The sequence below is a fragment of the Chanodichthys erythropterus genome, chromosome 11, assembly GCF_024489055.1.
Source record: "Chanodichthys erythropterus isolate Z2021 chromosome 11, ASM2448905v1, whole genome shotgun sequence".
Classification (NCBI taxonomy): Eukaryota; Metazoa; Chordata; class Actinopteri; order Cypriniformes; family Xenocyprididae; genus Chanodichthys; species Chanodichthys erythropterus.
The window spans coordinates 41,458,829-41,469,539 of NC_090231.1; positions in this window are offsets into that span (position 1 = coordinate 41,458,829).

Here is a 10,711-nt window from a genome sequence, read left to right on the forward strand (position 1 = left end):
AAAAAAAAATAAAAAATAGAAATTGTAATTACGAGCACACAAATAACAGCAATAATGTCGGGAAATATGCAACAGGACGGAGACAATCCTTGTGTATTTGCTGTAACCGCAATAATGTGTTTATATTTATTTATTCAGCAGCATTGCTCGATGTAAGAGATAAATTAATTCATCAGGTTAAGAACAAAGCAAGGAAATGTATATGTAGCCTACATTACCGTTTTGTTCGTCAGAAACCTATAGGTATTATGCTCAAGGTTTGCATCAAGTGGGCGAAAACAAACTCGCTTGTGTAGGAAATATTTTTTAATCAACAATAAACCCGACCCAAAGCCATTGCACACAGCAACTAGATTAAAAAGTTTGTAGACAAACTTTAAGTTGGCTTGAAAAAGTTGGTCCAGAAATTTTAAAGTAGTTTATAAAGTTTAAAGTTTGAAAGTTATGAGTTTGAATGAGTTTTAGTAGATAGATAGATTTGATGAGTTTGAGTTCATGAGTTTGAATGAGTTTTAATAGATAGATAGATAGATAGATAGATAGATAGATAGATAAGGTGTTGCTATGCAGTTGCTAGGGTATTTAGGGTGGTTGCTAAAGTGTTGCTATGTGGTTTCTAGGGTACTCGAGGTGGTTGCTAAAGTGTTGCTTTGTGGTTGCTAGGGTTCTCTGGGCGGTTGCTAGGGTGTTGCTATGCGGTTGCTAGGGTACTCTGGGCGGTTGCTAAGGTGTTGCTATGCGGTTGCTAGGGTACTCGGGGTGGTTGCTATGGTGTTGCTATGCGGTTGCTAGGGTACTCGGGGTGGTTGCTAAGGTGTTGCTATGCGGTTGCTAGGGTACTCGGGGTGGTTGCTAGGGTGTTGCTATGTGGTTGCTAGGGTACTTGAGGCGGTTGCAAAGGTTGCTATGCGGTTGATAAGGTACTCGGGGGGGTTGCTATGGGGTTGCTATGCGGTTGCTAAGGTACTCGGGGCGGTTGCTATGGTGTTGCTATGCTGTTGCTAGGGTACTCGGGGTGGTTGCCATGGTGTTGCTATGTGGTTGCTATTGTACCCAGGCTGGTTGCTAGGATGATGCCAGGGTGATTTGTGTTGTTGCTATGCAGTTGCCATGGTGTTCTGGGTGGTTGCTAGGTTGTTTTGGGTGGTTGCTATGAGAGTTGATCATAGATAGATAGAGTTTATGAATTTGAATGAGTTGATAGATAGATAGATGAGATGTCATAGATGAGAAGTCATAGATGAGAAGAGAGATAGATGAGAAGTAACAGATGAGAAGAGAGATAGATGAGAAGAGAGATAGATGAGAAAAGATAGATGAGAAGTGAGATGAGAAGAAAGATAGATGAGAAGAGAGATAGAGAGATAGATGAGAAGAGAGATAGATGAGAAGTGGTAGATGAGAAGATAGATAGATAGATAGATGAGAAGAGAGATAGATGAGAAGAGAGATAGATGAGAAGTGGTAGATGAGATGAGAAGAGAGATAGATAGATAGATGAGTTTGAATGATAGATAGATAGATAGATAGATAGATGAGAAGGGATAGATGAGAAGAGAGATAGATGAGAAGATAGATAGATAGATAGATAGATGAGAAGGGATAGATAGATAGATAGATAGATAGATAGATAGATAGATAGATAGATAGATAGATAGATAGATAGATAGATAGATAGATAGATAGATAGATAGATAGATAGATAGATAGATAGATAGATACATAGATAGATACATAGATAGATACATAGATAGATGAGTTTGAATGATAGATAGATAGATAGATAGATAGATAGATAGATAGATAGATAGATAGATAGATAGATAGATAGATAGATAGATAGATGAGAAGTGATAGATGAAAAGAGAGATACAGAGATAGAGAGATTGATGAGAAGAGAGATAGATGAGAAGTGATAGATAGATAGATTGATAGATGAGAAGTGATAGATAGATAGATAGATAGATAGATAGATAGATAAATAGATAGATAGATGAGTTTGAATGAGTTTGAATGGCTCAGTAATAGTACATAGAATGGAAGCTTCATTGAGTTTAATGGGCTTCAGTGTGTTTAGATTTGAATTTTTGACAGTTGGAGTTTGATGGAATGTTCAGATTTTCAATGGGAGTCAATGGGAGTTTTTTTCAGTTTTAATCAGCATTTTTAGGAAAACCGTAAGTCGGATCAGTCTGAAAAGATATAGCACACTAAGTCAGAACAGTCTGAAGGTCTAGTCCGAGTTTGGTGGTTGTAGCTTGAACAGTCTAGGAGGAGTAGCATTTAGAAATTTAGTCTAAGAAGAATAATAATAACTAGATAAAAAAGTTTGAGGACAAACTTTAAGTTGGCTTGAAAAAGCCGGTCCAGAAAGTTTGAAGTAGTTTTAAAAGTGTGAAGTTTGAGAGTTTTCAGTTTAAAAGTTTAAGTTTTAGTTTAGTAGTTAGATTTAACATTAGGCTAATCACTATTAGCATGTAGCTATTCACTGCTAGCATGTGTAGCATGTTGGAAGTCCAGATTGCTAGCATGAGTCAAAAGAGCCAACCGCCATGTCTCTACGATGTTCTTATGCAGAGATATAGATCTTGCAAAACGGTTGCTAGGGTACTCTGTTTGGTTGCTAGGGAGTGGCTTGGCAGCTACCAGTGATGATACTCCAAAGGCTGCTTGACAATATAAACCAATCCCCATGTCTGTACGATGTTCTGATGCAGAGATATAGATTTTGCAAAACGGTTGCTAGGGTACTCTGTTTGGTTGCTAGGGAGTGGTTTGGCAGATACCAATGATGATACTCCAAAGGCTGCTTGACAATATAAACCAACCCCCATGTCTGTACGATGTTCTGATGCAGAGATATAGATTTTGCAAAACGGTTGCTAGGGTACTCTGTTTGGTTGCTAGGGAGTGGCTTGGCAGCTACCAGTGATGATACTCCAAAGGCTGCTTGACAATATAAACCAACCCCCATGTCTGTACGATGTTCTGATGCAGAGATATAGATTTTGCAAAACGGTTGCTAGGGTACTCTGTTTGGTTGCTAGGGAGTGGCTTTGCAGCTACCAATGATGATACTCCAAAGGCTGCTTGACAATAAAAACCAACCCCCATGTCTGTACGATGTTCTGATGCAGAGATATAGATTTAGCAAAACGGTTGCTAGGGTACTCTGTTTGGTTGCTAGGGAGTGGCTTTGCAGCTACCAATGATTATACTCCAAAGGCTGCTTGACAATATAAACCAACCCCCATGTCTGTACGATGTTCTGATGCAGAGATATAGATTTTGCAAAACGGTTGCTAGGGTACTCTGTTTGGTTGCTAGGGAGTGGCTTTGCAGCTACCAATGATGATACTCCAAAGGCTGCTTGACAATATAAACCAACCCCCATGTCTGTACGATGTTCTGATGCAGAGATATAGATTTTGCAAAACGGTTGCTAGGGTACTCCGTTTGGTTGCTAGGGAGTTGCTTGTCAGCTACCAATGATGATACTCCAAAGTCTGCTTGACATTATAAACCAACCCCCATGTCTGTACGATGTTCTGATGCAGAGATATAGATTTTGCAAAACGGTTGCTAGGGTACTCCATTTGGTTGCTAGGGAGTGGCTTGGCAGCTACCAGTGATGATACTCCAAAGGCTGCTTGACATTATAAACCAACCCCCATGTCTCTATGATGTTCTGATGCAGAGATATAGATTTTCCAAAATGGTTGCTAGGGTACTCTGTTTGGTTGCTAGGGAGTGGCTTGGCAGCTACCAGTGATGATAGATAGATAGATAGATAGATAGATAGATAGATAGATAGATAGATAGATAGATAGATAGATAGATAGATAGATAGATAGATAGATAGATAGATAAGTTTGAATGAGATAGATAGATAGATAGATAGATAGATAGATAGATAGATAGATAGATAGATAGATAAGTTTGAATGAGATAGATAGATAGATAGATAGATAGATAGATGAGTTTGAATGAGATAGATAGATAGATAGATAGATAGATAGATAGATAGATAGATAGATAGATAGATAGATAGATAGATAGATAGATAGATAGATAGATAGATAGATAGATAGATAGATAGATAGATAGATAGATGAGTATGAATGAGTTAGATAGATAGATAGATAGATAGATAGATAGATAGATAGATAGATAGATAGATGAGTTTGAATGAGTTAGATAGATAGATAGATAGATAGATTTAGTTTGAATGAGTTAGATAGATAGATAGATAGATAGATAGATAGATAGATAGATAGATAGATAGATAGATAGATAGATAGATAGATAGATAGAGTTTAATGAGTTTCAATGGATTAGAAATAGTACATAGAATGGCAGTTGAGTCTAATTGAGTTTTTGAGTCTAATAGGCTTCCGTAGTTTAAATTTGAATTTTGACAGTTGGAGTTTGAATGTCTTGGCTCATTTGAACATTCCGTCAATGAAAGTCAATGGGATTTTTCCGAGCTTTAATAGTCATTTTTAGGAAAACCGTAAGTCGGATCAGTTAGAAAAGATATAGCACACTAAGTCAGAACAGTTTGAAGGTCTAGTCCGAGTTTGGAGTTTGTGGAATTAAAGCTCTAGGAGGAGTTAGTCTTGGAAATTCAAGTAAGAAGAAGAATAATAATAACTAGATAAAAAAGTTTGAGGACAAACTTTAAGTTGGCTTGAAAAAGCATAGCCAGAAAGTTTGAAGAAGTTTTAAAAGTTTGAAGTTTGAAAGTTTAAGTTTTATTAGATAGATAGATAGATTGGTAATTGTCACAGATGGATACTATGGAGTTTTTATAGAGTTATTAGCATGTTCTTAGCCCACTTTAGCACTTAGCTAATCACTATTAGCATGTAGCTATTCACTGCTAGCATGTTGAAGTCCAGATTGCTAGCATGAGTCAAAAGAGCCAACCGCCATGTCTCTACGATGTACTGATGCAGAGATATAGATTTTGCAAAACGGTTGCTAGGGTACTCTGTTTGGTTGCTAGGGAGTGGCTTGGCAGCTACCAGTGATGATACTCCAAAGGCTGCTTGACAATATAAACCAACCCCCATGTCTGGAAGATGTTCTGATGCAGAGATACAGATTTTGCAAAATGGTTACTAGGGTACTGTTTGGTTGCTAGGGAGTGACTTGGCAGCTACCAGTGATGATACTCCAAAGGCTGCTTGACAATATAAACCAACCCCCATGTCTGTACGATGTTCTGATGCAGAGATATAGATTTTGCAAATTGGTTGCTAGGGCACTCTGTTTGGTTGCTATGGTGTTGCTATGCGGTTGCTATGGTACTCGGGGTGGTTGCTAAGGTGTTGCTATACGGTTGCTATGGTACTCGGGTGGTTGCTAGGGTGTTGCTATGCGGTTGCTAGGGTACTCGGGGTGGTTGCTAAGGTGTTGCTAGGGTACTCGGGGTGGTTGCTAAGGTGTTGCTATGCGGTTGCTAGGGTACTCGGGGTGGTTGCTATGCGGTTGCTATGGTACTCAGGGTGGTTGCTAAGGTGTTGCTATGCGGTTGCTAGGGTACTCGGGTGGTTGCTAGGGTGTTGCTATGCGGTTGCTAGGGTACTCGGGGTGGTTGTTAGGGTGTTGCTATGCGGTTGCTAGGGTACTCGGGGCGGTTGCTAGGGTGTTGCTATGCGGTTGCTAGGGTACTCGGGGTGGTTGCCATGGTGTTGCTATGTGGTTGCTATTGTATCCAGGCTGGTTGCTAGGATGATGCCAGGGTGATTTGTGTGGTTGCTATGCAGTTGCCATGGTGTTCTGGGTGGTTGCTAGGTTGGTTTGGGTGGTTGCTATGAGAGTTGATCATAGATAGATAGATAGATAGATAGAGAGATAGATGAGAAGTGATAGATGAGAAGAGAGATAGATGAGAAGTGATAGATGAGAAGAGAGATAGATGAGAAGTGATAGATGAGAAGATAGATAGATAGATTGATAGATGAGAAGTGATAGATGAGAAGAAAGATAGATTGATAGATAGATGAGAAGGGATAGATAGATAGATAGATAGATAGATAGATAGATAGATAGATAGATAGATAGATAGATAGATAGATAGATAGATAGATAGATAGATTTAGTTTGATAGATAGATAGATAGATAGATAGATAGATGGATAGATTAGAAAGAGAAATAGATAGATAGATAGATAGATAGATAGATAGATAGATAGATAGATAGATAGATAGATAGATAGATAGATAGATAGATTAGAAAGAGAAATAGATAGATAGATAGATAGATAGATAGATAGATAGATAGATAGATAGATAGATAGATAGATAGATAGATAGATAGATAGATAGATAGATAGATTAGAAAGAGAAATAGATAGATAGATAGATAGATAGATAGATAGATAGATAGATAGATAGATAGATAGATAGATAGATAGATAGATAGATAGATAGATAGATAGATTTAGTTTGATAGATTTAGATTTAGATAGATAGATAGATTTAGTTTGATAGATAGATAGATAGATAGATAGATAGATTTAGTTTGATAGAGTTAGATTTACATAGATAGATTTAGTTTGATAGATAGATAGATGATAGATAGATGATAGATAGATAGATGATAGATAGATAGATTTAGTTTGATAGAGTTAGATTTAGATAGATAGATTTAGCTTGATAGAGTTAGATTTAGATAGATAGATAGATAGATAGATAGATAGATAGATTTAGTTTGATAGAGTTAGATTTAGATAGATAGATAGATAGATAGATAGATAGATAGATAGATAGATAGATAGATAGATAGATAGATAGATAGATAGATAGATAGATAGATAGATAGATAGAATGAGTTTGAATGAGTTTGAATGAGTTTAAATGGCTTGGAAATAGGAATGGCAGTTTAATTGAGTCTGTGTGTTTGAATTTGAATTTTGACAGTTGGACGGAATGTTCAGATCAGCCAAGGCAGTTCAATGAAAGTCAATGGGATTTTTCTGAGCTTTAATTGTCATTTTTAGGAAAACCGTAAGTCGGATCAGTTAGAAAAGATATAGCACACCAAGTCAGAACAGTCTGAAGGTCTGACCCGAGTTTGTGGAGTTAAAGCTCTAGGAGGAGTTAGTCTTGGAAATTCAAGTAAGAAGAAGAATAATAACTAGATAAAAAAGTTTGAAGACAAACTTTAAGTTGGCTTGAAAAAGCCAGTCCAGAAAGTTTTAAATAGTTTTAAAAGTTTTCAGTTTGAAGTTTTCAGTTTGAAGTTTTCAGTTTGAAGTTTTCAGTTTGAAGTTTGAAACTTTGAAGTTTGAAAGTTTAAGTTTAGTAGTTTAGATAGATAGATAGATAGATAGATAGATAGATAGATAGATAGATAGATAGATAGATAGTTGTCACAGATGGTTACTATGGAGTTTTATAGAGTTATTAGCATGTTCTTAGCCTACTTTAGCACTTAGCTAATAGATATTAGCATGTAGCTATTCACTGCTAGCATGTGTAGCATGTTGGAAGTAGAGATTGCTAGCATGAGTCAAAAGAGCCAACCGCCATGTCTCTACAATGTTCTGATGCAGAGATATAGATCTTACAAAACGGTTGCTAGGGTACTGTTTGGTTGCTAGGGAGTGGCATGGCAGCTACCAATGATAATACTCCAAAGATTGCTTGACAATATAAACCAAACCCCATGTCTCTACGATGTTTTGATGCAGAGATATAAATCTTGCAAAACGGTTGCTAGGGTACAGTTTGGTTGCTAGGGAGTGGCTTGGCAGCTACCAATGATAATACTCCGAAGACTGCTTGACAATATAAACCAAACCCCATGTCTCTACGATGTTTTGATGCAGAGATATAGATCTTGCAAAACGGTTGCTAGGGTACTCTGTTTGGTTGCTAGGGAGTGGCTCAGCAGCTACCAATGATGATACTCCAAAGGCTGCTTGACAATATAAACCAACCCCCATGTCTTTATGATGTTCTGATGCAGAGATATAGATCTTGCAAAACGGTTGCTAGGGTACTGTTTGGTTGCTAGGGAGTGGCTCGGCAGCTACCAATGATGATACTCCAAAGGCTACTTGACAATATAAACCAACCCCCATGTCTGTACGATGTTCTGATGCAGAGATATAGATCTTGCAAAACGGTTGCTAGGGTACTGTTTGGTTGCTAGGGAGTGGCTTGGCAGCTACCAATGATGATACTCCAAAGGCTGCTTGACAATATAAACCAACCCCCATGTCTGTACGATGTTCTGATGCAGAGATATAGATCTTGCAAAACGGTTGCTAGGGTACTGTTTGGTTGCTAGGGAGTGGCTCGGCAGCTACCAATGATGATACTCCAAAGGCTGCTTGACAATATAAACCAACCCCCATGTCTTTACAATGTTCTGATGCAGAGATATAGATATTGCAAAACGGTTGCTAGGGTACTGTTTGGTTGCTAGGCACTGGCTTGGCAGCTACCAGTGATGCTACTCCAAAGGCTGCTTGACAATATAAAACAACCCCCATGTCTGTACGATGTTCTGATGCAGAGATATAGATCTTGCAAAACGGTTGCTAGGGTACTTTGTTTGGTTGCTAGGGAGTGGCTTGTCGGCTACCAATGATGATACTCCAAAGGCTGCTTGACAATATAAACCAACCCCCATGTCTGTACGATGTTCTGATGCAGAGATATAGATCTTGCAAAACGGTTGCTAGGGTACTCTGTTTGGTTGCTAGGGAGTGGCTTGGCAGCTACCAATGATGATACTCCAAAGGCTGCTTGACAATATAAACCAACCCCCATGTCTCTACGATGTTCTGATGCAGAGATATAGAATTTGCATAATGGTTGCTAGGTACTCTGTTTGGTTGCTAGGGAGTGGCTTGGCAGCTACCAATGATGATACTCCAAAGGCTGCTTGACAATATAAACCAACCCTCATGTCTGTATGATGTTCTGATGCAGAGATATATATCTTGCAAAACGGTTGCTAGGGTACTGTTTGGTTGCTAGGGAGTGGCTTGGCGGCTACCAATGATGATACTCCAAAGGCTGCTTGACAATATAAACCAACCCCCATGTCTGTACGATGTTCTGATGCAGAGATATAGATCTTGCAAAACGGTTGCTAGGGTACTCTGTTTGGTTGCTAGGGAGTGACTTGGCGGCTACCAATGATGATACTCCAAAGGCTGCTTGACAATATAAACCAACCCCCATGTCTGTACGATGTTCTGATGCAGAGATATAGATCTTGCAAAACGGTTGCTAGGGTACTCTGTTTGGTTGCTAGGGAGTGGCTTGGCAGCTACCAATGATGATACTCCAAAGGCTGTTTGACAATATAAACCAATCCCCATGTCTGTACGATGTTCTGATTTGAAGATAGATAGATAGATAGATAGATAGATAGATAGATAGATAGATAGATAGATAGATAGATAGATAGATAGATAGATAGATAGATAGATAGATAGATAGATAGATAGATAGATAGATTTAGTTTGATAGATAGATAGATAGATCGATAGATAGATGAGTTTGAATGAGTTAGATAGATAGATAGATAGATAGATAGATAGATAGATAGATAGATAGATAGATAGATAGATAGATAGATAGATAGATAGATAGATAGATAGATAGATAGATAGATAGATAGATTGATTGATGAGTTTTAATGAGATAGATAGATAGATAGATAGATAGATAGATAGATATATAGATAGATAGATAGATAGATAGATAGATAGATAGAGTTTGATAGATAGATAGATAGATAGATTTAGTTTGATAGATAGATAGATAGATGAGTTTGAATGAGTTAGATAGATAGATAGATAGATAGATAGATAGATAGATAGATAGATAGATAGATAGATAGATAGATAGATAGATAGATAGATAGATAGATAGATAGATGAGTTTGAATGAGTTAGACAGACAGATAGATAGATAGATAGATAGATAGATAGATAGATAGATAGATAGATAGATAGATAGATAGATAGATAGATAGATAGATAGATAGATAGATAGATAGATAGAGTTTAATGAGTTTCAATGGATTAGAAATAGTACATAGAATGGCACTTGAGTCTAATTGAGTTTTTGAGTCTAATGGGCTTCCGTAGTTTGAATTTGAATTTTGACAGTTGGAATTTGAAAGTCTTGGCTCATTTGAACATTCCGTCAATGAAAGTCAATGGGATTTTTCCGAGCTTTAATTGTCATTTTTAGGAAAACCGTAAGTCGGATCAGTTAGAAAAGATATAGCACACCAAGTCAGAACAGTCTGAAGGTCTGACCCGAGTTTGGAGTTTGTGGAGTTAAAGCTCTAGGAGGAGTTAGTCTTGGAAATTCAAGTAAGAAGAATAATAATAATAATAATAATAATAAGTTTAAATAGGATTACAGTAAGTTGGCTTTTTCAAGCCAACTTAATAACTAGATTAAAAAGTTCGTTGAGACAAACTTTAAGTTGGCTTGAAAAAGCCTAGCCTGAAAGTTTAAAGTAGTTTATAAAGTTTAAAGTTTGAAAGTTTTCAGTTTGAAAGTTTCAGTTTTAGTTTAGTAGTTTTGATAGATAGATAGTCAGGGAAAGGTGGTTGCTAGGATTTTACTATGCGGTTGCTAAGGTACTTAGGATGGTTGCTAGGCTTTTGCTATGTGGTTGCTAGGGTACTCGGGGTGGTTGCTAAGGTGTTGCTATATGGTTGCTAGGGTA